At 50.2% G+C, this 25,945-nt stretch overlaps 1 long non-coding RNA gene across 2 annotated transcripts in view; it reads right to left on the bottom strand.

Moving 5' to 3' along the window:
* Positions 1 to 21,001, bottom strand: part of LOC147738095 (uncharacterized) — a 66,320-nt gene extending 45,319 nt beyond the window's left edge. For both annotated transcript variants that reach the window (XR_015307455.1, XR_015307456.1), the window contains exons 1-2: positions 20,907 to 21,001; positions 20,158 to 20,227 (exon numbers count right to left, since the gene is read on the bottom strand). This is a non-coding gene — a long non-coding RNA (uncharacterized LOC147738095). The remainder of the gene's footprint in view (positions 1 to 20,157; positions 20,228 to 20,906) is intronic.
* Between the last annotated feature and the right edge of the window lie 4,944 nt (positions 21,002 to 25,945).

Raw genomic sequence — 25,945 nt, 5'->3', positions numbered from 1 at the left:
ACTCTTACCCAGTCCAAAGATCAGGGCTTGATCCATCACCGTTATTTATCTCACTGCCCCATCCCAGCTCAGAACCTGGCTATATGCAAATCAGTCTGTCCCTGGCCCAGTGCATCATGGGAACAGGGCAGACTAAACTACCAAGCCAATTCTTCACCAGAAAGGAGACAAGCTACCGGGGACCGGTTTCTGGCATTTCAGCCGTCTTTGGCCCGGCTTGCTTGAATCCTGATGGAGCAGTGAGAAAGGGACTCATGTCTGAGTATACCCTGCCACACCTATAGTGGCCAAAAACGATTCAGAAAAGGGGGTGGTGATGAACAGAGTGTCTGAATTAAGCAGACCACTCTTACCCAGTCCAAAGATCAGGGCTTGATCCATCACCGTTGTTGGACAGGCCACGTGAAGGGCTTGCTCCCTCCCCGCATGATAGGGCCCGAGCCCCGGCCCTCCAGGTGTTACCCACAGAAGCAACCTGCTTCCCGTCTCATACGGGACTCCTGCCCCCGGACATCTCTGCATCATGGGGTCAAATCACTACCGGCCCCCTCGCCCGGCCTGGCCGCCATCTTGGACACTGCACCACGAGGCCGCGTGGCCTCAGATCGACCCTAACCCTGGGCCTGGCCAGGCCCCGACATCCCGGCACCACCATGCACCCAGGAGGTGAACGGACCACTTGGCAGGTCAATGGGAGAAAGAAGTGTCGATGGCTCTCCCCCGCCAGGTGCCGATCGCCCCCAGCTCCCGCGGGCGCTGGCTCCACCCCCCTGCTGGGTGTCTGGACTCCCTCCTCCCGGACCTCCCGGACCTCCCGACCTCCAAGTGCGAGGGTCCGGACATCAAAGGGCGCCAGACCTATAACTGGGGCAGCTCCAGAGCAGGAAGGCAGTTGTATCCTGGAGTCGAGAGACGCAGTGAAGAACTCATCCTTGACGGACTACTGGCGCTGCCGTAGCCCTGCCTTGCGAACTATCGTCTTGCCTGCTGGCGCTGCCGCAACCTTCTGAAACCTTCATCCTCGTCGGAACCTGCTGGCGCTGCCGCGGACCGTTGTAATCACCACCTTCACCGGGACTTGCTGGCGCCGCCGCGGACCGTCGCTACCTTCGATCATCTCGGGACCTGCTGGCTCCGCCGCGGCCCGACCATCTAGAACGCCGAGCTCGAGGATTGTGAGCTATCCATCTTATCATCGCTCCTACCAGATTGGTAACAAGACTGTCCCGCTACCCCCTTTTCCCATCCAAGAGACTAGAACCGAGGGGACCCCTGAGTCCAGACCTCCTTGTACCATTCCACCGTACTTAAAGATTGCTTATAAAGAACGTTAAACCTTATCTTTGTGTGGTGTACATCTGTGGGGGGGAAGTTACTCGTCTGTACGATCGCTGGAGACGGCTCTCCCCGGAGACCTCTCCCCTTGTCCTCGGCCGACCCTCCCGGTCCGTCTAACATTGGTGGCCAGCGGCGCGATCCGAATCAACGCGTAATCGTACAGAGAGTAGCTCACCCCACGACGAAACCACAATGACAACCAAAGAAAGCGGATCCACTGAGAAATTCCAGATGGAGAAATTGGAAGAATACAGCCATCGTGAGTTGAAACAATTCTGCATTGAACTAGGCATCGCTACCACCGGTCTGAGTACTAAAGACGATTTTAAGCACGCCATTGAGTCATGGGCAGAAACCGGGGCCGTCAGACCCCCGGACCAAAATGTTGCAGCATCAGAGAGGAACACCACGGCTCCCGAGGAGCGAAGAACGGGTCTCTCGCAGGAAGAGATCCAAGAGAGAGAAAGAAGCAGACTACATGAATTAGAAATGGCCCGGCTCAAAATGGACGGTGAACTCAAATTAGCCGAACAAAAACTGAACCTAGAACATCTGCGGCTCCGAGAAGAACGGGAAGAAAAACAGAGACAAAGAGAACTCGAAGAAAAGAGACTAGCGTATGAACACGAGCGCAAGCTAGCAGAAATAGACTTACGTAAGCAGAACAAAGAATTAGGGGTGCCCGAGCAACCGCGCACCCCGGGAGCGACAGAAAAGAAAGTACACATCCCCAAGGATGTCGTTCGAGAGTATTTCCGAGATGACGACATACAACAGTGGTTCAAGGCCTATGAGATTGCCATGACCTCCCACCGGATCGATCGAAGTGACTGGGGAGCCGGTCTATGGGGAAGGTTCGTCAATGAGGGCCGCGATGCCCTGTTACAGCTCCCAGACCACCTGATGACCTCCTATGACCACATGAAGGCTACCCTCCTCACCCGCTATGGGCTCACACCCGAAATGTACCGCCAGAGGTTCCGAGACTGCACCCGGATCCCGGGCACAACTTGGGTGGAGTATGTAAACTATTTCAGCCGAGCCTTTGAGGGTTGGATCAATGGAAGCAATGTAACGACCTACGAACAACTCTTTAATCTCATGGTGTGGGAGCACCTCTCTAACAACTGCTTCGTCGAGCTCAGGCAGCACCTCCTCGACAGTAAATTGACTGATCCACGGCAGCTCGCCGCCGAGGCTGACCGGTGGGAGATTACCCGAGTAGGCCGGAATGGGCCGCATGAACAGAACCGGAACAACCAAGGTCAGCACCGTCCCCGAGGAGGAGGAGGCCAGGGACGGGGAAGAGACACCGCCCCGGCCGCTCCCGCTGCCAGCACACCACCCCCGGCCAACTGGGGCAACCCCCCGGCGCGCCCGGGGTACAGAGCCAATGTCACGTGTCACCGATGCCAGCGAGTCGGCCACTACGCAAATGACCCGAACTGTCCACAGAACCAGACTCCGAGACCCCGCCAGATGGCTGCCGCCGCCCTGGGGGAAGAACAAATCTCCGAAGAACAAGAGGAGTGCGAGCAAGAACACCAGGAGTGGGAACCAGCCGCCATGGTTCTAGCGTGCCTAGGGGGAAGAGACATGGTCCCGCGGGCCCCCCTACCCGCCAACACCAGGAAATATAGTCAGTGGGTGAACATTAATGGGCGCAGGGCCGAAGCCCTACGTGACACAGGGGCCAGTGTGACAGCCGTCCGCTGTCACCTGGTGACCCCAGAACAGATCCTGCCGAACATTCTCTGCCCTGTCCGTTCAGCCGACAATTCGGAGAGTCTATGCCGGATGGCCTGCGTCCCCTTCGAGTGGGGAGGAGTCTCCGGCATGTTGAAGGTGACGGTCCGAGATGATGCCCCCGTGGACTGTCTCCTGGGGAATGATCTTGAGAGTTCCCCGTGGGCCGCCGTAGAGAGAAGAGAGCACCTGGGGATGTTAGGCCTCCCGGACTGGGCGTGCGTAACCACCCGGTCCATGGCTGCCCGTACCATCCCCCGACCCGAAGAACCTGAATGGCCAGCACCTCCTCCCCCGGTCGCTCCAGTAGAAGACACCGACCGTGCCGACCCCCCAGAGCAAACCCCCGAAGGGCTCGCTCAGCCCCAGGACCTTCCCGACCTGGCTCAGTGGCGTCAGGAAGGGGGGCCCACTCAGGAACAGTTCCGTCAAGAGCAGAAGACCTGTCCCTCCCTCGAGGGACTCCGCCAGCAAGCCCTCGCCCAGAGCGCAGGGGATACCTCCGGAGCCCATTGGATCTATTGGGACATTCATCATCCAAACGGATGCCTCCGACCATGGCATTGGGGCAGTCCTTTCCCAGTTGAACCCCGAAGGACTTGACCAACCAGTGGCTTTCATCAGCAGACGTCTCCTGGCCCGAGAGCAACGCTGGAGCACCATCGAGAGGGAGGCCTTCGCAGTGGTGTGGGCCCTCAAAAAGCTCCGGCCTTATCTCTTCGGTACCCACTTCCGGGTGCAGACAGATCATCGGCCCCTGCAGTGGCTAATGCAGATGCGGGGGGAAAACCCGAAACTATTGCGTTGGTCCATCTCCCTGCAGGGGATGGACTTCACTGTGGAACATCGACCTGGGCAAGACCACGCCAACGCAGATGGCCTGTCACGCTTTTTCCGCCTCGACGAGGAGAGTCCCCAAGAGGATGGGTGACTCTCCCCGCCTTCAGCTGGGGGGGACGCATGTTGGACAGGCCACGTGTAGGGCTTGCTCCCTCCCCGCATGACAGGGCCCGAGCCCCGGCCCTCCAGGTGTTACCCACAGAAGCAACCCGCTTCCCGTCTCATACGGGACTCCTGCCCCCGGACATCTCTGCATCATGGGGTCAAATCACTACCGGCCCCCTCGCCAGGCCTGGCCGCCATCTTGGACACTGCACCACGAGGCCGCGTGGCCTCAGATCGACCCTAACCCTGGGCCTGGCCAGGCCCCGACATCCCGGCACCACCATCCACCCAGGAGGTGAACGGACCACTTGGCAGGTCAATGGGAGAAAGAAGTGTCGATGGCTCTCCCCCGCCAGGTGCCGATCGCCCCCAGCTCCCCCCGGCGCTGGCTCCACCCCCCTGCTGGGTGTCTGGACTCCCTCCTCCCGGACCTCCCGACCTCCAAGTGCGAGGGTCCGGACATCAAAGGGCGCCAGACCTATAACTGGGGCAGCTCCAGAGCAGGAAGGCAGTTGTATCCTGGAGTCGAGAGACGCAGTGAAGAACTCATCCTTGACGGACTACTGGAGCTGCCGTAGCCCTGCCTTGCGAACTATCGTCTTGCGTGCTGGCGCTGCCGCAACCTTCTGAAACCTTCATCCTCGTCGGAACCTGCTGGCGCTGCCGCGGACCGTTGTAATCACCACCTTCACCAGGACCTGCTGGCGCCGCCGCGGACCGTCGCTACCTTCGATCATCTCGGGACCTGCTGGCTCCGCCGCGGCCCGACCATCTAGAACGCCGAGCTCGAGGATTGTGAGCTATCCATCTTATCATCGCTCCTACCAGATTGGTAACAAGACTGTCCCGCTACCCCCTTTTCCCATCCAAGAGACTAGAACCGAGGGGACCCCTGAGTCCAGACCTCCTTGTACCATTCCACCGTACTTAAAGATTGCTTATAAAGAACGTTAAACCTTATCTTTGTGTGGTGTACATCTGTGGGGGGGAAGTTACTCGTCTGTACGATCGCTGGAGACGGCTCTCCCCGGAGACCTCTCCCCTTGTCCTCGGCCGACCCTCCCGGTCCGTCTAACAACCGTTATTTATCTCACTGCCCCATCCCAGCTCAGAACCTGGCTATATGCAAATCAGTCTGTCCCTGGCCCAGTGCATCATGGGAACAGGGCAGACTAAACTACCAAGCCAATTCTTCACCAGAAAGGAGACAAGCTACCGGGGACCGGTTTCTGGCATTTCAGCCGTCTTCGGCCCGGCTTGCTTCAATCCTGATGGAGCAGTGAGAAAGGGACTCCTGTCTGAGTATACCCTGCCACACCTATAGTGGCCAAAAACGATTCAGACTCTGTGGCATACTTTTTCCCTAAAACAGCAGTGTACAGACAGTATTTCCTTGTGAGAACTAGTTGGCACTGAAAGTCGATGTACCATTCTATTGTGAGTTAACTTCAAAACTGTTTATCCTGAATTTTTTTAATGGATCAATATTGCTGATTTTTCTTTATTCCCACCACCTACAAGTGGTGTCATTGTTTTGATTTTCATTAGTAAATCCCCGTACAAAAGACATTGCTACCTGCACCTGGTTATAGTTTTTATGAAAAGTACGTCAATTTATGAGAAAAAAACCTTTAACATCACAAATTCCTTCAATGCAGCCTTTCTTCTCAGTCCACTTTACTTTCTCTCCTAACATGTCTCTCACGAATGTGGTCCCTCTTCTATCCTTTTCAGCCTCTCATTCCCTCACTTTAGTGGTCCTTCATGCTCTTAATTTATCTCTTACTTTCTCTTTCTAGCTTCTCACTTTCTTTTTCCCGTATTATCTCACTGTTTTCTTTTAACTCTCTTCCTCTTTATCAACAGCCTTTTTTTCTTTCAATCTTGTTTTTTTCTCACTTTTTTTCTTACTTTTACTTTTTATGTCTCACTGGCTGTTGTATGTTCACTCTCTTGATCTTGTTCTCTTCTGCTAGCTCTGCTGCTCTTTTTATCCCTCTGTTCATCTCTCATCTCATCTTTATCTCCTTTTATCTTTCTCTTTATTTTTGCCTTATTTGCTCTACTTCTTAACCATTGTCTGCATCACCCTCTTTCTTTCCCCTTTTTCACTCTGTTCTCTGATACCTTTGGGTTTCCTCTTGCTCTCCATTCTCATCTTTCTCACTCTCCACCCTACTTGCAGTGTCGGCACCTTTAAGCACTCTGAATAAGGGGGACATCATATCTGACAATCTCTGGCTGATATCCATCATCTCACAAATTCTAAATACTAACCTTTGACTTTTTCACTCTATTCTATAAGTCCCTTTCATGTTAATGTGTTTCTCTTTTGCTCTGGTTCTTACCCTTTTTCATTCTCTCATGCTATTTCTCACTTAGTTTTCAGATTCTCTTAGTCTATCTTTCTATCTCTTTTGCTATTTTGGTCACACATAAGACTACCAGATTTTGAAAACAACAAAAAAACTGTATACTTTAAAAAATCTAAAAGAAGGACGACTATTTTACATCAACTGAGGGGTATGGGATGACAGTGCTTATCAACATCGAAATGCCAAGGAAATAGATATAATGTCATTTTAAACACCGTTTCATACCTGCTAATTAAATTGCTTTCTGATAACAGAAACTAGCCAGTCCTCCAATGGAATACATAAAAATGTGCCTCTTTCAGCTAGCCCTCTATGAAAACAGGGACACAGGACAAATTTCTTGAAATGTGAAAAACTGGGGTTGTCCTGGTAAATCCGGGGCACCTGGTCACCCTAATCACACATGCACTTCATAACCTTTGTTTCTCCTTTGCTGTTTCTCGTTCTGTTTTTCTACAACATTCACTCTTTTTTATATCCCCATTTTCTCTCTTTCTTTGTTTTCTTATATATATTCTCTGCATATCAGGTTTCAGAGAGGTCCTTCCGGATCGCAGAGTTGAAAGGGTCTTCTCTAATGTATGGTTCATATAAGGGCAGATGGAGTCACATGAGGGCACATAAATGTAAACAGCCCAGTGCAACCAACTCTCAGGGCACCGAAGGTTAGGGGTCAAAGTACAAAATGCTCCTAGGACAGAGAACATAGGCACATCTATTATTAGTGCAGCAGGCACAGTGGCACCAGGGCTGAAGAATAAGTAAGAGCCGGGGGCGTGGCCAAGCCAGAGACCAAGATGGTCGCTCGACTTTGAAGCTCCGCCAGCAGTCGTTGCAACAACGTGATGTCCCGCTATCCAGCGGGGCTACCGGGCAGGGAAAAGACGCCATAATGCAGCAGAAGGGATCCTGATTAAAAGTCTCCCTGCAGTGCTGCGAGAAAACCACCGGAACAGCAGATAATCGGTGACTCCAGGCGGACGGGCGACTTTCAAGATGGCGGCATCGACGATATGAGGAGACTCCGGGTGCGGTGGCGGAGGGGCTGAGCCATCAGCTGGGGTGCTGCGAGTCACCTGGCCACGGGCCGGATCGTTGAGCGGCCACAATCTGGGCAAAGCGGCGCTCGGTACTGGTGGGAGGTCCTCCGGCGGTCTGAGCGCAGCACTTTTATGTCTGCGCTGATCGCAGGGGCGCACAGGGACGGTGCCTGTGATCGCTCCCCCGTCGACACCTGGTACAGCATTTCCAAAGCGCCCTTGGGGATCTCCTCTCCGCATATGCACTCGCTCCGCCACAGCCTGCGCTGTTCTCCCTCTATTCTCCCGCAGGGCTCCATTGTTATAACGCTTCCTGGCGTGTCTGCGCTGCTCCCGGAGCGAAAAACTGAATCCAAACCTCAGCAGTGTCTCCGCCCCAGCCACCAATTTATGCTGCAGCAAACCTTAAACATTAACTGCCCACTGCACATTGCCTTGTCTTCAAACAACCTGCTTCGTGGAAGTACTGTGCCTCGACCACTGCTGTGCCACAAGCTCCATTATGGGAGACAATAGTGAAATACCCAAAACCTCCCCTGTTGCCAGGAAAATACAAACACGGGTTGGATGCCCATTCCTTGCTGATCAGTTCTGCTACCTAATCTCTCTTCGCCAGCTACTTACACCTGCTCTGCGGCAATAACCAGAAGACTCTGGCATTGGGCTTAATTAATACTTGGCGGGTGGAACTGCGGTACGGGCCGCAAACACCCCAAACAGTGCCCTTTTCCCTTTCGAAAAGGTCACCGAAGTAGCCCAAGAAGCCCCTGACCACATGGCAGAAGGTGGCCAGAAAGACACAACACCAGAGGGTGATACCAACCAATTAGGTTCCCTGCTACAAGAGATGAGAGCGGGGTTCAGAGCCCTAGATGTGCACTTTAATGCCCTAGATAAGCACATGGCGGATCTGGGATCGAAGATCCAAGTTCACGACAGAAAACTCGACGTGGTGGAATCGCATACATCAGATCTAGGAGATGGAACGGCGCAATCCTTGAAAAGGCTCGGCCGAATGGAACATTACCTCAAAGACGTCGCGATCAAGAAAGAGGACTTGGAGGTGCGCAGTCGGCAAAATAACGTGCACATTTTGGGTGTTCCGGAATCGACAGCCACTGGTCGCATGGACATCTTGGTAGAAACAATCCTGATAGACTTGTTTTGTAGAGAAGTCTTCACTATAGGCTTTGTGATAGGACGCGCTCATAGATCACTAGGTCCAAGGCCCAATCCTGGATGCCCGCCCAGACCCATCACTGCCCGTGTCATGAACTTTAGGGATCGAGACACGGCCCTGCGCCTGGCACGTGACCGGGGCGAAATGGTATGGCAGGGCTTCAAGCTGTCCCTATACCTAGACTTTACAAGTCAGGCCAGGCGGAAATACACTGGAGTTAAGGCAACACTCAGAAATCTAGGACTGCTCTATCCAGCTCGGTTACGTGTTGAGATCAATGGGAGAGCCCATGTCTTTGACAATCCTACAGAGGTGCAGGAGTTCTGTCACACTTACAAACTTAACAACAAACGCCCAGCTGATGACAAAAGACTTCCCTTTACGCAGAGTGGTTCAGACGCCAGCATGGAACTATTCTCGGGATCTGGGCACGGCTAAACTGTTAATATGGCCTTCCTTTACATGGAGAATTAAATAAGTTAGTACTTCATTCAATCACTTTATAGTATCATTTTTTATTGCCACGTAGCTGTGGGGCCGCTGCCACCACCCCTAATGGTGTTCACCTTATAATTGTTGTGTGAATTTAGTAAGTACTATTTATGGTTGTTTTTCAGCGATGCAGAGGAACTATTAGTACTGCACTGTTTTTGGATAGTAATGGTTTTGCCTCTCTGGTAGGGTGGGGAGGCTGGGTGCGGGGTGAGGCTGGGACATTGTTTAGCTACACTGAGACGTTCTTAGGTACACACTTGGATGTAACTAGCAAGTACGCACGGTTGATTTTCATTAAGCACTCATTTTTACCACCACCATGGCTCAGTTAGGGCGTAATTCTGTACCCTCAGAGGTGGTTTTGGTGACATGGAACGTCCGCGGCCTGAACAACACTCGCAAGAAAAGGAAGATAACAGTATTTACTACGTCACAGGGTAGATGTAGCTTTCTTACAACAAACTCATCTGCCTCCTAGTGATCAGGCCCACTTTGCCGCAAATTGGGGAACACATCGATATTTTGCCAACTTCAGCAACTTCGCATGGGGCACTGCCATTCTTATACATAAATGACTCCCCTTCCATTTGCATTCTGTAATACGTGACAGTGAAGGCAGGTATATCAAAGTCCTGGGCACGTTAATGGGTCACAGGGTGGCATTGGTCTGTGTGTATGGCCCCAATAGCGACTCCCTGGACTTTATTATACCCTACTCTCTAAACTGGCGCAGCTAGGCCCAGTTCCCCTTTTACTGGGGGGTGATTTTAATATAGTCCAGTACCAGTCACTTGACACCACTTCGAGAGCACTAGATCCCAAACCGTGGGTACGAAAGGCATTGAGCTCGCTTTGCGATCAATTCTCCTTAATTGACATAGGTCGTACGCAAAACCCGCATAGCACTGACTATACTCACTACACTGACAGTCATACCACATGGACGAGGCTCGACTATTGGCTGGCATCCCCAGAATTTATCAGCTGGTGTCATGTGATCCGGACGCTTCCTTGCACATATTCGGATCACTCCCCGGTATTATTAATATTGAAGGTCCCGCGATTCCCCAGCCGCGCATTAGATGATGAAGTTTTTAAACAGGAATAACGAGAAGCGATAGAGGACTACTTCGTCATTAACACTGGTTCAGTAGACACTGTGGCAATGTTATGGGAGGGTTTTAAAGCATACATGAGGGGCGTGTGTATAACCAAAAATGCCGGTGTAGTGCAGGATTTTTGCAGTGAGTTAGCCTGGCTAGAAAAGGACCTAGGGCCGTTAGACTCTGAACAACGCCAGGCGACAGGTCCCAAAATAGACAAGCAACGTTTGTCCCTGCTCACAGAATTCAAAGATACCGCTGAGAGGGAGATCCTTTTTATGCGGAAATACTACAATGCCAGGAAATACGGCGAAGGCGAGTGGCCGGGACGAGTCCTAGGACAGATGATTAGACCTCCCTATTGTAAGGCATACATTCCCGAGTTGAGAACTTTGTCGGGACAGCTGGATATCCAGGGGGAATTTATGTCCTATTTTAAAACATTACACCACTAGATTGGGTCAAGACAGGGCGCAGCAGAAGAGTTATTTGTCCGAGGTCGCTTTAGTTTATCTCGAGAATTTTATGCAGGACTTTCTCGCTTAGCCTATCTCTGAGGACAGCATTGATGATGCATCTCTGCCCTGAAGAGTTCCTCGGTCCCGGGGCTCGACGGTTTCACGGCGGATTTTTATAAGGCCTATAAAGATGTACTGATTCCCCATCTCCTTAAAGAATATGCAGAAGCCCTGGAGAGGCAGATATTACGTCATTCTTCTCCCCAAACCTGGCAAGGACCCCCTGCTATGTGGTTCTTATCAACCATTATAACTCTTAAACCTAGACTACAAAATAATGGCAAAGGGTCTGGCATGTCGCCTGTCTCTCCTAATAGAATGTATCATTTCCCCGGCCCAGTCTGGTTTCATAACCCATCGCTCGACAGCCTTCAATCTACGCACATTATTGAACACTCTGCATAGAATTAACCCGGAAATCCCTCCTGCGGCAATCCTATTTGATACAGAAAAGGCATTTGACTCCCTTGAATGGCCTTTTATTTTATCCATCATGGAGCGCATGGGGATGCCGTTTGGTTTCATTGTCACGACTGCCCTGCTATACAGTCAACCGCTGGCCTGACTCCAACTAAATGGTACATTGACGGCTCCCTTCTCGCTTTCACGTGGCACGAGACAGGGCTGCCCGTTGTCGCCTATGTTGTTCATTTTAGCCACGGACCCACTAATACGGCACTTCCAAGAGAAACACCTTCATAGGTGTTTACACTTAACCACCGGCCCATTGTTAGTATCATTGTATGCAGATGACACGATTTTATATGTACGCAACCCCCAGACTAATTTGGATCCCATTATCCGGGAAATTCTGCGCTTTGGCAGACATTCATGACTGAGAATCAATTGGAACAAATCTGTAATTTTTCCGTTCACTGCCAGCACAGACAAGTGGGACTTGAAATTCTCCCTGGAATGGAATACTGACTCGGTTAAATACCTGGCCATACTTATACACTTAGAAACAGAGCAGATCATCCGCCGCAATTACGGACAGCTGTTTCCAAATTAGAGACTCAAACAGAGAAATGGCTAAAGCTCCCACTATCCATGGCTGGATGAGTTTCCCTCATTAAGATGGTTGTGCTTCCTAAATTTTTATATCTATTTCAAAATATCCCGATCCCTCTCATGAATAAATTCTTTTCGACCCTTCGATCACACTTAATAAGATTAGTATGGGGTGGCGGAAACGCCATGGTAAACTGGCGGGTTTTGACACTCCCCTGCGATAAAGGTGGCTTTGGGGTCCCTGATTTACAACTGTACTATTTAGCTGCACAGTGCAGTTTTGCACAGACATGGTACCACCCTGATGCCAGAATTCCATACCTCCGACCAGAGTCTGACTTAGTCCTCCCGGACATTTTAGCGGCGATATTACCGAAGGGTTTCCCCAAAGATATCCAACGCGCATCGACCACTAGTTGGGCATGGGAGAAATTACGTTGCATAACACACACACCATTGCTTTATTCTTCTGATCTCCCACTCCCGAACCCTAAATGGATACCTATAACTAGCAAAAAGCTCATGCAGAAGACATGCACTAAATTTGACATTGCTAAGATAGGCGATCTATTTCCAGATGGACATATTTTTGATCCCGATGAGGAGTCCTTGTTCCCTGGTGCCACATTCATGAACAGATAAGTCCTTCTACGAATCTGTCCTGCCCTGCGAGCTATTTTACCGGACTACCCTCTGGAACCTCCTTCCTTCCCCCCATTCACGACAGTGATAAGCAGCGAGAGAGGGGTACATCTAATATCCCAGCTCTATAAGGCATGCGCTGCAATCGTAGACAGAGTACGCACTGCCTGGGAGACCGACTTGGGTAATCCGATCACAGGCCAACAGTGGGCTCCCTGCTGTGCAGTTACGAAAAATGTCTCCCTTAATAGCCGACACAAACTAATACACTTTAAGTTTCTTCGTAGGATATACATTACCCCCTCCAGACTCCACAGGATAGACCCTGCCAGACTGCACCATTGTGCAAGATGCAACGCTCCAAATGCAGACTTCGCCCACCTCGCCTGGACCTGTCCACGCAAACACTCATACTGGGTAGGAATACATAAGATAGTGAGTGGCTTGGTTAAGGTACCAATGACCCCCTTGCCCGAGATTGCCAAGTTGAGATACCTAAAGGATTTCCCACCGGCAATTCGCAGGTTCGTTGCCATCAGCTTACTACTGGCCAAAAGGGAGGTATCCATTTATTGGGGTGACAGAACAGCACCCTCGGTGAAGGGATAGCTGAAAAGCATGGCGTCCTGTTCCACAAACAGCGACCTATACACAATAACGGTCCCCCCCACCTCCAGGCCCAGAGATATCTGGGGAACTTTCAGAACATACCTAGAGGCGCAGCGACAAGACCCCCTACCCAGAAAGAACAGGGCATAGTCCCAACAGGGGTGGTTTAGACTGTCCCGAGATACATGTCAATAATCAACTACACCGGATGCTAAACTCCTTTTTTGATGTCGGTACAGAGGACGTATTCCCATGCCATGATTGTAAACACTGTTTATGTGAATCAGAGTCAAGAACGATTGTAACAGAAAATATGTTAGCAGCCGAGGGACTTGCTTTATGTAACATGTGATCACTCTGCGGCATTGATTGAGCCCTTGGCAGCGTGTACTATGTCTACCTGTACTTGCCAAAGGATTTTACTTGTCCTAGTGTACTTCTTTACTCATACCTAAACGCAAAATAAAGTTTAAAAAAAATAAGGGGTAAGAGCTCACTGAAGCCTACCCTACGGCCACACAGGAGCAGCAATCATTAGTGAAGCAGGTGCAAGGAAGCTCACCAAGGTGCAATTTCTGTAATAAGATGTAGGATAGATATATAGCCAATCACCGCTGCATGCAAGACCGTCTGTCTATCAGATCGGATAGATGGCTTTGCATACCCAACGAGACTACATGCCAGGACTTATCAAAGGCAATAATCCTATCATGATTTTATCTGACTGGATGCGATGGTGATTACCAGCTTATTGATATTGCATCTCTTAATAAGAATAAGCGACTTGGTGTTCTCCAATAAAACTATTTCAATATGGATCGAAGGAATTAAATCAATCATGATTGATACGGTGATTGCCTATATATCTATACTACATCTGATTACAGAAATAGCACCTTGGTGAGCTTCTATAAAAGACTATTTCAACCCTGATGAAGTCCATGTTGGACGAAACGCGTTGGCTGGGCTGATGCATTTGAGTACAAATAAAGAATATATTGAAAAAAAGAAATCTCAAGACTCTGCGCTGTATTTTCTGATTTGGTGGATCTTATAATATTTTGTATAGTTTGCAAAGGAAATGAGGTTTAATTACATGCTTGAGCATAATTGATGAAAGAATCTAGTAATAACTGTATGCTCCTTTTCAGAATTTGACAATCCTAGTCAGGATAAGGCACACGCAAACCCCAAATTAAACTGTGGTCAACCCCCTGGTAGCTTGGCACAGAGCAGTCAGGCTTAATTTAGAGGCAATGTATAAATATTTGTGCAACACTTCAAACAGTAAAACAGCGTAAACAGCACACAAAATCAACACCAGGTTAGAAAAATAGAGCTCAGTTTAATCAACAAATCGAAACCCAAAAGACAAAAATCCAATCAGTATAACCGGAGATATGAATTTTTAAAGTATAAACTTCTATATAGCACCTAAAAACATAATGCGTCAACCGAGGCAATCTGGTCATGCTGGACCAGGTTAAAGTCAAAAATTCACGCTGATCACGATGGAGCGCGAATTAGATAGAGCCCCAGATTAGTTCAGCTGAAGGTTTACCTTCTCAAGTTTTGAGCCAAGAGCCCCGTTTCCATTGGAGAGGGTTGCAGGGAGTAAGGAGAGAGTTGATGGCGGTGGTGGATATGGCACAAAGAGCAGACCAGGTGTCGCAGAAGGTCAGGCTGGAGCTTTACGTTGTTGGTCTTCCAGATCGATTGATGCTTTCCGTGCAAGGAGATAGGCGGCAGGGGCTTGTGCTGAAGTTCCGTGCGAGCAGTGGGATTCCGGTGCGAATGGGCTCATTTCCACTCATGAAGAGTTCAAAAGCTTGATATAGGAGCCCACCGAACCACAGCAAGGGTCTAGGGCCTGAGAAGCACCTTTTGGGAGCAAGGAACGCGCTGAAGACTGGTCCAGGCACTTCCACAAAATGAATGGGAGGTCAGGAACAGCACCAGCCCTCACTGCACAAGCTTCTGTTGATTGTAAATACAAGAGCATGGCTTTAACCCGTTTATTGCAGCGGCAATTCCGCTGCGGTGTGGGAGTTCGAATGCGCAGGCGGGGCAGTGTCGGCTAACGGACGTGCGCAGCACTACTGAGGTAGTGCTTGCGACGGCTGTTGGCCAACGCACGCATCCAAGGGTTAAAAAAAATATTTGCTGCAAACCCCAGATCAGCCAAATTAAAAGATGCTCATGTGGACACACTTGTGTCATAAACTTATTTTATAGATGCGGTTAGCAAGTGGGTAAAGTCTGTGGTTGCGGTGGCTCAGGAGAAAGGTAAGAATGTGCAGCTTGAGATTCGCGGACTACGGAGGCATTCAGAATCATGCCTGAAGCCTCCAAAAGCAGCCCGCCGGAGCCTGAGGAATTGCCAGTTCTGAGTTGCAAGCTGCAACAGTCTTTAGTCTACAGACCTGAGGACGTGTGACTGGGAGCCCAAATGCCGCGACGAGCCTCCAACAGCCTGGTCGCAGGGCATTGGATTTATTTAGGCATTTTTTATAGCGCATACCTTACCCAGCGGAGTCAGAGCGCTTTACAATAGAGCAAAGTTTATAGGATTAGATATTATGGTAACATCTTTACAGAGTATAAATCCACCAAAAATTACACGATACAAACTAAAGTTGGAGCGATTAGGGTTCCAAAAAAACACATTCCAGAGTTGAAGCGTAAGGACAAACTAGTCTCCAGTGAGGAACACGAAACAGTCGATGCCTCCAGGCTGTGTAGGTGTATTGTTTTGACCCCGCCCCCACAGCCACTGACCACGCCCATGTGCCCTGCCCCCAACTCACAGACCCCACTGCCACAGGCCCGCCCCCACAGACACCACACCCACAAGCCCCGCCCCCACATTCACTGCCCCCGCCCGAGTAGGAGCATTCACACCCAAAGGCCCTGCCCCACACAGGCCCCGCCCCCACATTCACTGACCCTGCCCTGGGCAGAGGAGGAGCATCAACACCCACAGGCCCCGCCCCCACTGCCACAGGCCCCGCCTTGACACCCACAGGCCCCGCCCCCTCTCAGGAATCATAAGTTAATGCTCTTCCACCACTGCCTCGAGTCCTTGTCTCCCCTTACCTCTCTTGTGGTTTCGAGGGGGCAGTGTCGGCCTGGTGGAGGGGACACACCGAGGGCCCCACATGACAACAAAGCGCGCGCTGGACAAGGGCCGCCATGATGATCTGTAGCTGCGCATGCGCAGGACACTCAGTTTGTCACAAGTGCGCATGCACAGGATGTCTGCTTGTTGTGGCCGCGCATGCGCTGAGAATAGCGGAGCCCATGAAACATAAAGAGTGTGTAATTGAGCAGCCCACGGGGAAGCACGGCCTGGAGAGTCCAACCGAGAGGGGACGCAACTGGGAACGTCCACACTGTCTTCCATTCAGAAAAACTGAAAACCCAGGACTTAACTAAGAGCGCGGGTTAAAGAGGTCTTGATGGGTTAACAACTGCGCATGCGCTGGGGATAGGCACTGCGTCCCACAGCGGAGCGCGAGCTAAGAAGGGCCTTGGATTAACAACTGCGCATGCGCTGAGGACAGACACCTTCAAGAGGGCCTTGTATTAACAGCTGCGCATGCGCTGAGGACAGACACTGCTCCCGGGCCTTGGATTACCATGATCTCCTCACTGCCATGCCAGGGACACTGCAGCAGCAGCTCCAAGCAGCAGGTAGAGGGAGCACAGAGGTGTGAGACTCTGAGACACACATGCAAACAATCAATCAATAAAATCTGTATTCGATCTCTTAAATACAGATCATAAAAGCACAATTTAAATCAGTGATCAACAACCAGCCCCAGTTCATAGCAAGTTAAAACCCTAGAGCAAGTAGAATTATCTAAAAAGAACATCAAATACTTTTTACAGGACATTTTATCCCATAAAGTGCATCATGTGCCTCATAGACCGAATCCAGTTAGTTTACATTAAATTACTCATTTCTGCATATAATTGTTAGTTAAAACCAACCTCGCGCCTTTCTCCTTTTCATATAGGCCCACCAAAAGGTGGCTACCACAGACAAAGGGATCAGGCAGAGATTTAAAGAAGTAACGTGCCACCTGGCATTGTTTAAAATTGTGGCGCCTTAAAATCGGAGGGATAAAGTCTTCTCTTCCTGTATTATAAAACACACAGAGCAAGACTAGGTGCAGGTCAGATTGGGGGGAATGGTTGTGGGTGGGCACCGGCCTCCAGCAACAAAGCGCTCCCAGCGCTAGAGGTAAAATAAAGTGCTCCCAGCGCTATAACCAGAAAATAAAGTGCGTCCAGGCGCAAATAAAGTGCTCCCAAGCGCTAGGAGGCAATTCCAGCACTCCAAGCGCTAGAGGACAGCACAAGTCCAGAGAAAGTCCTTGGAATGCAGCAAGATGGGGGGCCAAGGCTGGGCCAGGGGCCAGCTCACTGGGCCCTCCAGGCAGGAAGGCAGTCCCAAGTGGTGGTTCCTTCTGGCGCCAGCAGCAGCAGCAGCCCCCCTCAGTAAGATCAGGAAAGAACAACATGCAAGGGGACACAGCCCCTTTTTATACTAATAAATCCTTTGTCTGTGTGCAGGGTGGGGGAAGAACAAGTCCCAGCTGGTCTGGGAGCACCCTTGATGTGCTCAGCCCCTCACTCTATTCACTAGGCAGGCTAGGGTCATTAGACGCAACACAGGGGGCGGAGCCAGCATTGTGTGGGGAAAGCCCAGCCCTATTCTGGACCCATGCGTACTCCTCCCCAGCCATCAGCATGCTAATCTCCACACTCACCCCCGGGCAGACCCATCATGACTCATGGAGCCTGGCATCCCAGCCAGCTCCAGCCAATCAAACTCCAGCACCTTTACAGCACACACACAGCCATGTCTAGAAGTGGCACTTCCACACTAGACACATACACGCCGCTTACATCATTTCGCAGCATTCAATCACACGAGTCCACACATACCAGACTCGAGCCTGTACACCCCACGCATCAGGAACTACCAGGGACACATACATTCCCCATGCATTCCTATGGGAGGGCAGGCCAACCTTACTCCACGCACTCAGAGTGCGCACACACTTTCCACTGGGACACAGTGAAAGTGCGCAGAACCCCAAAATCACCATCACTAGGTCACCATTAAAAGCAAAAAGTTTAGGGGTGAACCTGCCAAAAGGGCCAAGTCCAACACTAACCATGAAGAAAATGCTAACCACCGAAGGTAAAGAATGGGACATGTTGTTGCCACTCGCCGTCTTTGTTATCTGAAGCCAGGTTCAGAGAAGCTTGGGTTGTTCTCCCTTTGAACTTCTTTACGGGAGACAGCGACAAACCTTGCTAGAAATGACAAGAGAAGCGTGGGAACAAGAGAAACAAGAAGAGACACAACACCATCTAGAATACACCCAAAGCCTAAGAAACTGCATACAGAAATTGCGAGATTTTGCTCACAAAAACCTAGAAAAAGCTCAAAGAAGCCAGCAGATGTCTTACAATAAAGGAAAGAGGTGACAACAGTTACAGGTCCATGACTGGGTGCTCCTATTCCTACCTTCCTCTATACGCCAAAAACGGGCAGAATGGAAGGGACCATATGAAGGTGCTGAAAGGATAGGCCTCACTACTTACCGGTTACGCCTTTCCTCAACCAAAACCCAGATATACCACATAAATCTACTAAAGAAATGGTTGGGACCCCTCCCCAAAGACACCCATTACGTTTTGTCTAACTCAAAACCCATTCCTTCAACATTGAATAAATTGCCCATAAACAAACATCTAACAGAGGAACAAAAAGTGTCTCTGCAGACCCTCTTAGAGTCATTCTCCTCTATCTTTTCCGACCTCCTGGGAAAATCAACAATACTCGAGCATGCCATTGTTACCCCACAAAATAACGTAATAAAACAACGCCCATACAGAATACCAGGTGTTAGGCGGGACGCAGTTCCTGCCGAAATAGAGAGCATGTTACAACTAGGAGTCATAAAACCTTCCAGCAGTAACTGGTCTCCCGCATTGTCATAGTTCTGAAACCTGATGGTTCCATCCGTTTTTGTATAAATGTCCGAGCAGTCAATGCCATCTCGAAATTTCACTTATACCCATTACCAAGAGTCGATGAATCGAGAAATTAGCCTTAGCCCAATATATAACCACATTCGATCTTACAAAAGACTATTAGCAGGTACCACTTAAACAGGAAGACCAAGAAAAAAACGCCTTTAGCACCTCTAATGGGCTATATGAGTTTACTGCACTGCCTTTGGGGTTACACAGAGCACCAACGACGTTCCAAAGACTTATGAACAAAGTTTGCTCCCAACATCAAGAGAACTCCGTAGCCTTCATAGACGATATCATAATATTTAGCCCTAACTGGGAACTACATGTCGTTCATTGTGGGAAGATATTCAAAGCACTTAGGACTGCAGGGCTCCACGTGAACTCCAAAAAGACCAGGATAAACTTTACCAAAGTCAAATATTTGGGCTATTTATGGCTCTGCAACAAGAGAAATTGAGAGCAGTCTTAGACACCCCCTTCCCTACCACCAAAAAAGGCATTCGATCCTTTTCGGGCTTACAAGGCTACTACTGCCGGTTTAAACCCAATTATTCTGAAATAGCAGCACCACTAACCGACCTACTGAAGAAAGAGAAAAGGAACTAAAACTTGGTAAATCCTCCCCAAGCCGCCAGAAAGGCATTCCACGAGCTCAAGTGAGCCATAACCTAAGGCGGAGAAACCAGCAGGGAACGGAAAACACTGAACAGTCTTCCGAGAGAGAGAACTGGAGCCTTGGGGAGGTCACAGCTTGTTGGCGAGGGAAAGTCGAAACAGAACGAGACCAGACCTCACTGAAGGACGTGGAGTCACCACGCCACGGCCCCGGAGTGACGTGACTCTTCAAGGTGCGTGGGCGTCTATGGGGCTTTTGGAAAGGGGCTGAGTCAGAGAGGGATGGGAGGGGAGGCGGAGGGGTGAAAGGGACCCAGGGAAAAGGAAATAAGTGAGACGGAAAAGAAAGACAAGAGCAGAAATCATCGGCTACTCTTTTTCTTTTGGTTGCTCCAACCTCTACCCCTCCCTTCACATTTATTCATAGTTATTATTTATCCCTCACATCCTCCCTTGACTAAACCATAAAGCAAAAACACTTACCTGAGTCTTTTCCTTCTGTCCGAGGGACGACGGAGGCCGAGGCTCACCTAAGGGACTGAAGAGGAAGACCCTGTGGGAAAGAAGAATATAACAGAGACAATCAATCATTGTGATTTCCTGTAATACTAATCAAAAGTGCATACCAAGAAATTATTCAATTCAGTGTGCTCCTTCTTGACCAACTCTTCTACAATGGGGAGCTACATACTTTCCCTACAGGAAATGGGAGACAGAAACACAGAGACCAACAGACACACAGACACACACACAGGAAATCATAGTAGGAAAATGCTATATAAAGTTTGTATATGCTTGTGTAATGATGACAGGATACCGGTAAGTAGTAAAGTCTTTAATGTGTAAAGAAACACCTGACACCAAAGGTACGTCTGACAGCAAGTGCCATAGGCGAGCAACTGTCATCCTAACTGTCAGCCTGCCGGTGGTCAGGTAGAACACCCTGACGTCATAATGCACCGGCAGGCAGCGCGTGCAGAGAACATGCTGCGCGTGCAATAAGGACCAAGCAATAGTTTATGTTAAACACAACAGCTTGCATATGTACATTGTTTTAGAAAGATGGTGGAACTATTCATTTTCAATGCACTTTGTTTTCTTAAGTCACTCATGTATGAGACAGTTCAGAGTCTGGAAAGCACTGCACAGCCCCTGCCCTGAATGTTGCCTCTCAGTGTCCTGAAGATGCCCCCGTGCTCGTGAGTCACCCTGGGGTCAGAGGCCTCCCTCACCTCTGCTGGAGCCCCGCTCAGTGGGGGCTGCAGGGTCTGGGGGGAGGGAGGCACCGGGGGCCCGGCTGCCTGTGAGGAGTGAGGTCCGGTGTGTTATTGCCCCTCCGAGTGACGCGCGAGCTCAACGAAACAAAACAAATCAAAACAACGCGTCTCACTGCTGGGCACGCGCAGGACCGCGCGTCACAGCGGCGCACGTGCGGAGCGAAGACACTACGTCCTATCGCCGAGTTAGGCCCTTGCATGGGGTACGGACTGTGAACTGCCTTGGACTGAGGACGCTCAGCCTCACTGCGCATGCGCAGAGGAAAGACACCTCCCTCAGAGGAGCGGACCGAGGAGCTTTGCATATAAATACTTCTCACCCTGTGCTGTGGCGCGAGGCGCCTCGCGCTCCGCGGCGGCAGGCGGTTGTATCTCATTCATTGTGTCCCCACGCGGACACTGTTATTCTTGTGCTTCTTTGTGTCTCTGCTCGGACCCCGTCCCACCTGTGCTGGCTCTGAGCTGTAGTCCTTTACTGCGCTCCGTGCTGTCGGGGCCTGTGCTGTGAACTACATGATAAAAATCTTTCTTGCACCGACTTCTGCAATTGGATTGTAGTAACGTCGATGTCTGTCCTCAGCGCATGCGCAGTTGGTCATCCATCAGGCCCACGCTCCGCAGAAGGAGTCAGTGTCTGTTCTCAGCGCATGCGTACTTAATCCAATGCCTCTTTAGCCCGCGCTGTGGGAAGCGGTGTCTGTCCCCAGCACATGCGCAGTTTTTCATCCACAGGTCCTCTTTTAACCCGACTCACAACAGAGAGCCCAGCACCCACATTAAACCCCAGGTGAAGTCATTTATTTTATGCATTCTTTTAAAGCGCGGACTTTACCCGAAGGTGTCAGAGCACCGTACAATAGACCCAATAGAACCAGGTACGTTACATGAGGGAACTGTTACAGGATGGAACAAATAAAAATAGCAGGCCATAGAATCAAAAGAACGCAGGCAAAAGGAACACAATCTCAATCACAGCAAGCACAGACTTTATTTATTTATTTATTTGTGCGTTTTTATATAGCGCGGACTTTACCCGAAGGCGTCAGAGCGCTTCACAATAGGAACAGAACTGATACATGAGAACATTACAAGTGAACAAAATACAAAAGCAAACGTTACATTAAATGAAGCAAAAATGACAATCGTGAGCCAACAAAATACAAGAGGAAGCAAGTGGTGCATTACATGAGGAAAAAGTGACGTGTGCAGGGTACAAAAGCGTAGGAAGTACAAGTAGAGGTATAATACTGCGATATACGGAGGACACTCAAGCACAAGAACAAACGTTATGTAGGCAATGGTGGCACTTGTGCAGGTATCGAAAATAAACAAATGTAATAGGTAGAAGACAGTGTGTTACAAGAGAAAGTGACGGGTGCATGTTACACACGAGTACAAAACACAGAAAGAAAATACTGCAATAAATGGCAGACTCTCAAACCACAAGAACACACTGGGAAGACACTTCCATATATATAATTACATTTATTAAGCGCGCAGCTACCCGGAGGTTTCCCGGCGCTAGGGCAAACTAAACGATGAGAGGGAGGGAGGAGCATCAGATCATAATGTTAGTTGTTGAAGAGCCAAGTTTTTATTCCCTTACGGAATTTCAGAAAGCACAACTCCGTGCGCAGAGATTGGGGAAGGGAATTCCATAAGGATGGAGCCAGCAGGGAAAACGAGCGTCCTCCCATCTTGGCTCTGTTGGTGCGCGGAATCTTAAATTTATTCTGCGTCGAGGACCTGAGTGTACGGGGGGGAATATATTGCTGCACCAGAGCAGAGAGATAGCGAGGGGCTCTACCAGTCATGATTTTGTGCATGTAGCAGAGAGCTTTGAAGTTGACTCTGCTTTCAATCCGCAACCAGTGCAGATTCCGCATATGGTGAGCGACCGAGGATCTGGCAGGAAGGTGACAGATCAGGCGGACAGCCATATTCTGTACCACCTGGTACTTCTTAATTACCTCTTTAGCGGCACCTAGGAGCAGGATGTTTCCATAGTCCAGGCGTGAGATGACAAGAGCCTGGACTACAGTCCTCAAGGTGTCCGCAGGCAGCATCCAGGTGATCTTTCTCAGCCATCTGATGATGGTGGTACAGGTGGCTGAGACTTTCACAGCATGTTGTTTGAAAGTAAGTTGGTTGTCGAAGATCACACCAAGATTGTGGGCAGACACAGATGGAATGGGTAGAGGACCCATCTCCGGAGGCCAATGGTGTGGGCCCCAGAGAGAGGTGTCTGGGCCAAACAGGAGCAGCTCTGTTTTGTCCCCGTTTAGTTTCAGTTTGTGCTTCAGCATCCAGTCCGAGATATGTTTCAGCCCAACTTGGAGAGAGGAAGATGGGAGGTTTTTATTGGTGGAAAGAGAGTAGATGACTTGGGTGTCATCAGCATAGGAATAAATTGTGAGGCCAGCCTGTTCCGCCAGGAAAGCAAGAGGCCTCACATACAGGTTAAAGAAAAGGGGACAAAGGATAGACCCCTGGGGGACACCGTGAGAGGAAGGGAGAGTAGATGAAACAGATGTGGAAGAAAAGACTTGAAACGTGCGATCAGACAGAAAATTAGCGATCCAGGCCAGAGCGGTACCGCCGACACCGAGTGCCTCCAGGGTGGACAATAAGATGGAATGGGAGACGGTGTCAAAAGCGGCACTCAAGTCAAGCAGAATGAGTGCCACCGTCTCACCATTATCCACTTGGCGTCTGATGGTTTCTGACACGCCAAGGAGAGTTGTTTCCGTGGAGAGGCCAGCCCTGAACCCGGATTGAGAACCATGAAGAAAATTGGTGGATTCAACAAAGGAGTTAAGCAAAGAATTAACATGTTTCTCCAGAATCTTGGAAAAACAAGAGAGCAAAGAGATAGGGCGGAAATTGGAAGGATTATTGGGGTCTGCGTTGGCCTTTTTTAATAATGGTACCACCATTGCGTGCTTCCATTCATTAGGGACAATCGCTTCTGTTAGGGAAGCGTCCATAGTCATGTAAAGTAGATTTTTCTATAATGGAAGGGCTTCCTTCAGATAATAGAGAGGGCATGGATTACATTTGAAAGTGTCTTTGAAGGAGGATAACTTTGAGGTTAGTTTTGAAGGCCTGGGAGGAGGTGGTGGTCCGGAGCTGCGGCGGAAGGGAGTTCCAGATTCTCACCTTGTTGTTTTTGCAATTGCCGCCCTAAGTGCGCTGGGGATGCCCAGACGTGGGTCCCAGGCACTCCACACCACTTGGAGTCAAGCTAGCCGGGCTGATGAGAGGTGTTACCTCGAAACCGGTCCGGTCCTCGGATGCTTGATTCCGTTCTGGGAAGGACATGGCTTTTGTAGTTCGGACTGGACTGTTCCCATGGGGCAACAGGGTCAGAGCTGATTTGCATATCGCCATTGTCTAACCCAGGGTGGTGTGGAGTGCAAAAAAACGATGGATTTAGGCCCAGATCTTTTGACTGGGGGAATGTGTGACATTGATCCACATTCGGTCCATCACTTGTTGTTTTTGCAATTGCCGCCCTAAGTGCGCTGGGGATGCCCAGACGTGGGTCCCAGGCACTCCACACCACTTGGAGTCAAGCTAGCCGGGCTGATGAGAGGTGTTACCTCGAAACCGGTCCGGTCCTCGGATGCTTGATTCCGTTCTGGGAAGGACATGGCTTTTGTAGTTCGGACTGGACTGTTCCCATGGGGCAACAGGGTCAGAGCTGATTTGCATATCGCCATTGTCTAACCCAGGGTGGTGTGGAGTGCAAAAAAACGATGGATTTAGGCCCAGATCTTTTGACTGGGGGAATGTGTGACATTGATCCACATTCGGTCCATCACTTGTTGTTTTTGCAATTGCTGCCCTAAGTGCGCTGGGGATGCCCAGACGTGGGTCCCAGGCACTCCACACCACTTGGAGTCAAGCTAGCCGGGCTGATGAGAGGTGTTACCTCGAAACCGGTCCGGTCCTCGGATGCTTGATTCCGTTCTGGGAAGGACATGGCTTTTGTAGTTCGGACTGGACTGTTCCCATGGGGCAACAGGGTCAGAGCTGATTTGCATATCGCCATTGTCTAACCCAGGGTGGTGTGGAGTGCAAAAAAACGATGGATTTAGGCCCAGATCTTTTGACTGGGGGAATGTGTGACATTGATCCACATTCGGTCCATCACTTGTTGTTTTTGCAATTGCCGCCCTAAGTGCGGTGGGGATGCCCAGACGTGGGTCCCAGGCACTCCACACCACTTGGAGTCAAGCTAGCCGGGCTGATGAGAGGTGTTACCTCGAAACCGGTCCGGTCCTCGGATGCTTGATTCCGTTCTGGGAAGGACATGGCTTTTGTAGTTCGGACTGGACTGTTCCCATGGGGCAACAGGGTCAGAGCTGATTTGCATATCGCCATTGTCTAACCCAGGGTGGTGTGGAGTGCAAAAAAACGATGGATTTAGGCCCAGATCTTTTGACTGGGGGAATGTGTGACATTGATCCACATTCGGTCCATCACTTGTTGTTTTTGCAATTGCCGCCCTAAGTGCGCTGGGGATGCCCAGACGTGGGTCCCAGGCACTCCACACCACTTGGAGTCAAGCTAGCCGGGCTGATGAGAGGTGTTACCTCGAAACCGGTCCGGTCCTCGGATGCTTGATTCCGTTCTGGGAAGGACATGGCTTTTGTAGTTCGGACTGGACTGTTCCCATGGGGCAACAGGGTCAGAGCTGATTTGCATATCGCCATTGTCTAACCCAGGGTGGTGTGGAGTGCAAAAAAACGATGGATTTAGGCCCAGATCTTTTGACTGGGGGAATGTGTGACATTGATCCACATTCGGTCCATCACTTGTTGTTTTTGCAATTGCCGCCCTAAGTGCGCTGGGGATGCCCAGACGTGGGTCCCAGGCACTCCACACCACTTGGAGTCAAGCTAGCCGGGCTGATGAGAGGTGTTACCTCGAAACCGGTCCGGTCCTCGGATGCTTGATTCCGTTCTGGGAAGGACATGGCTTTTGTAGTT

The sequence above is a fragment of the Lissotriton vulgaris genome, chromosome 1_1 (genome assembly GCF_964263255.1).
Source record: "Lissotriton vulgaris chromosome 1_1, aLisVul1.2, whole genome shotgun sequence".
Classification (NCBI taxonomy): Eukaryota; Metazoa; Chordata; class Amphibia; order Caudata; family Salamandridae; genus Lissotriton; species Lissotriton vulgaris.
This window is presented reverse-complemented; position numbering and strand designations above follow the sequence as displayed.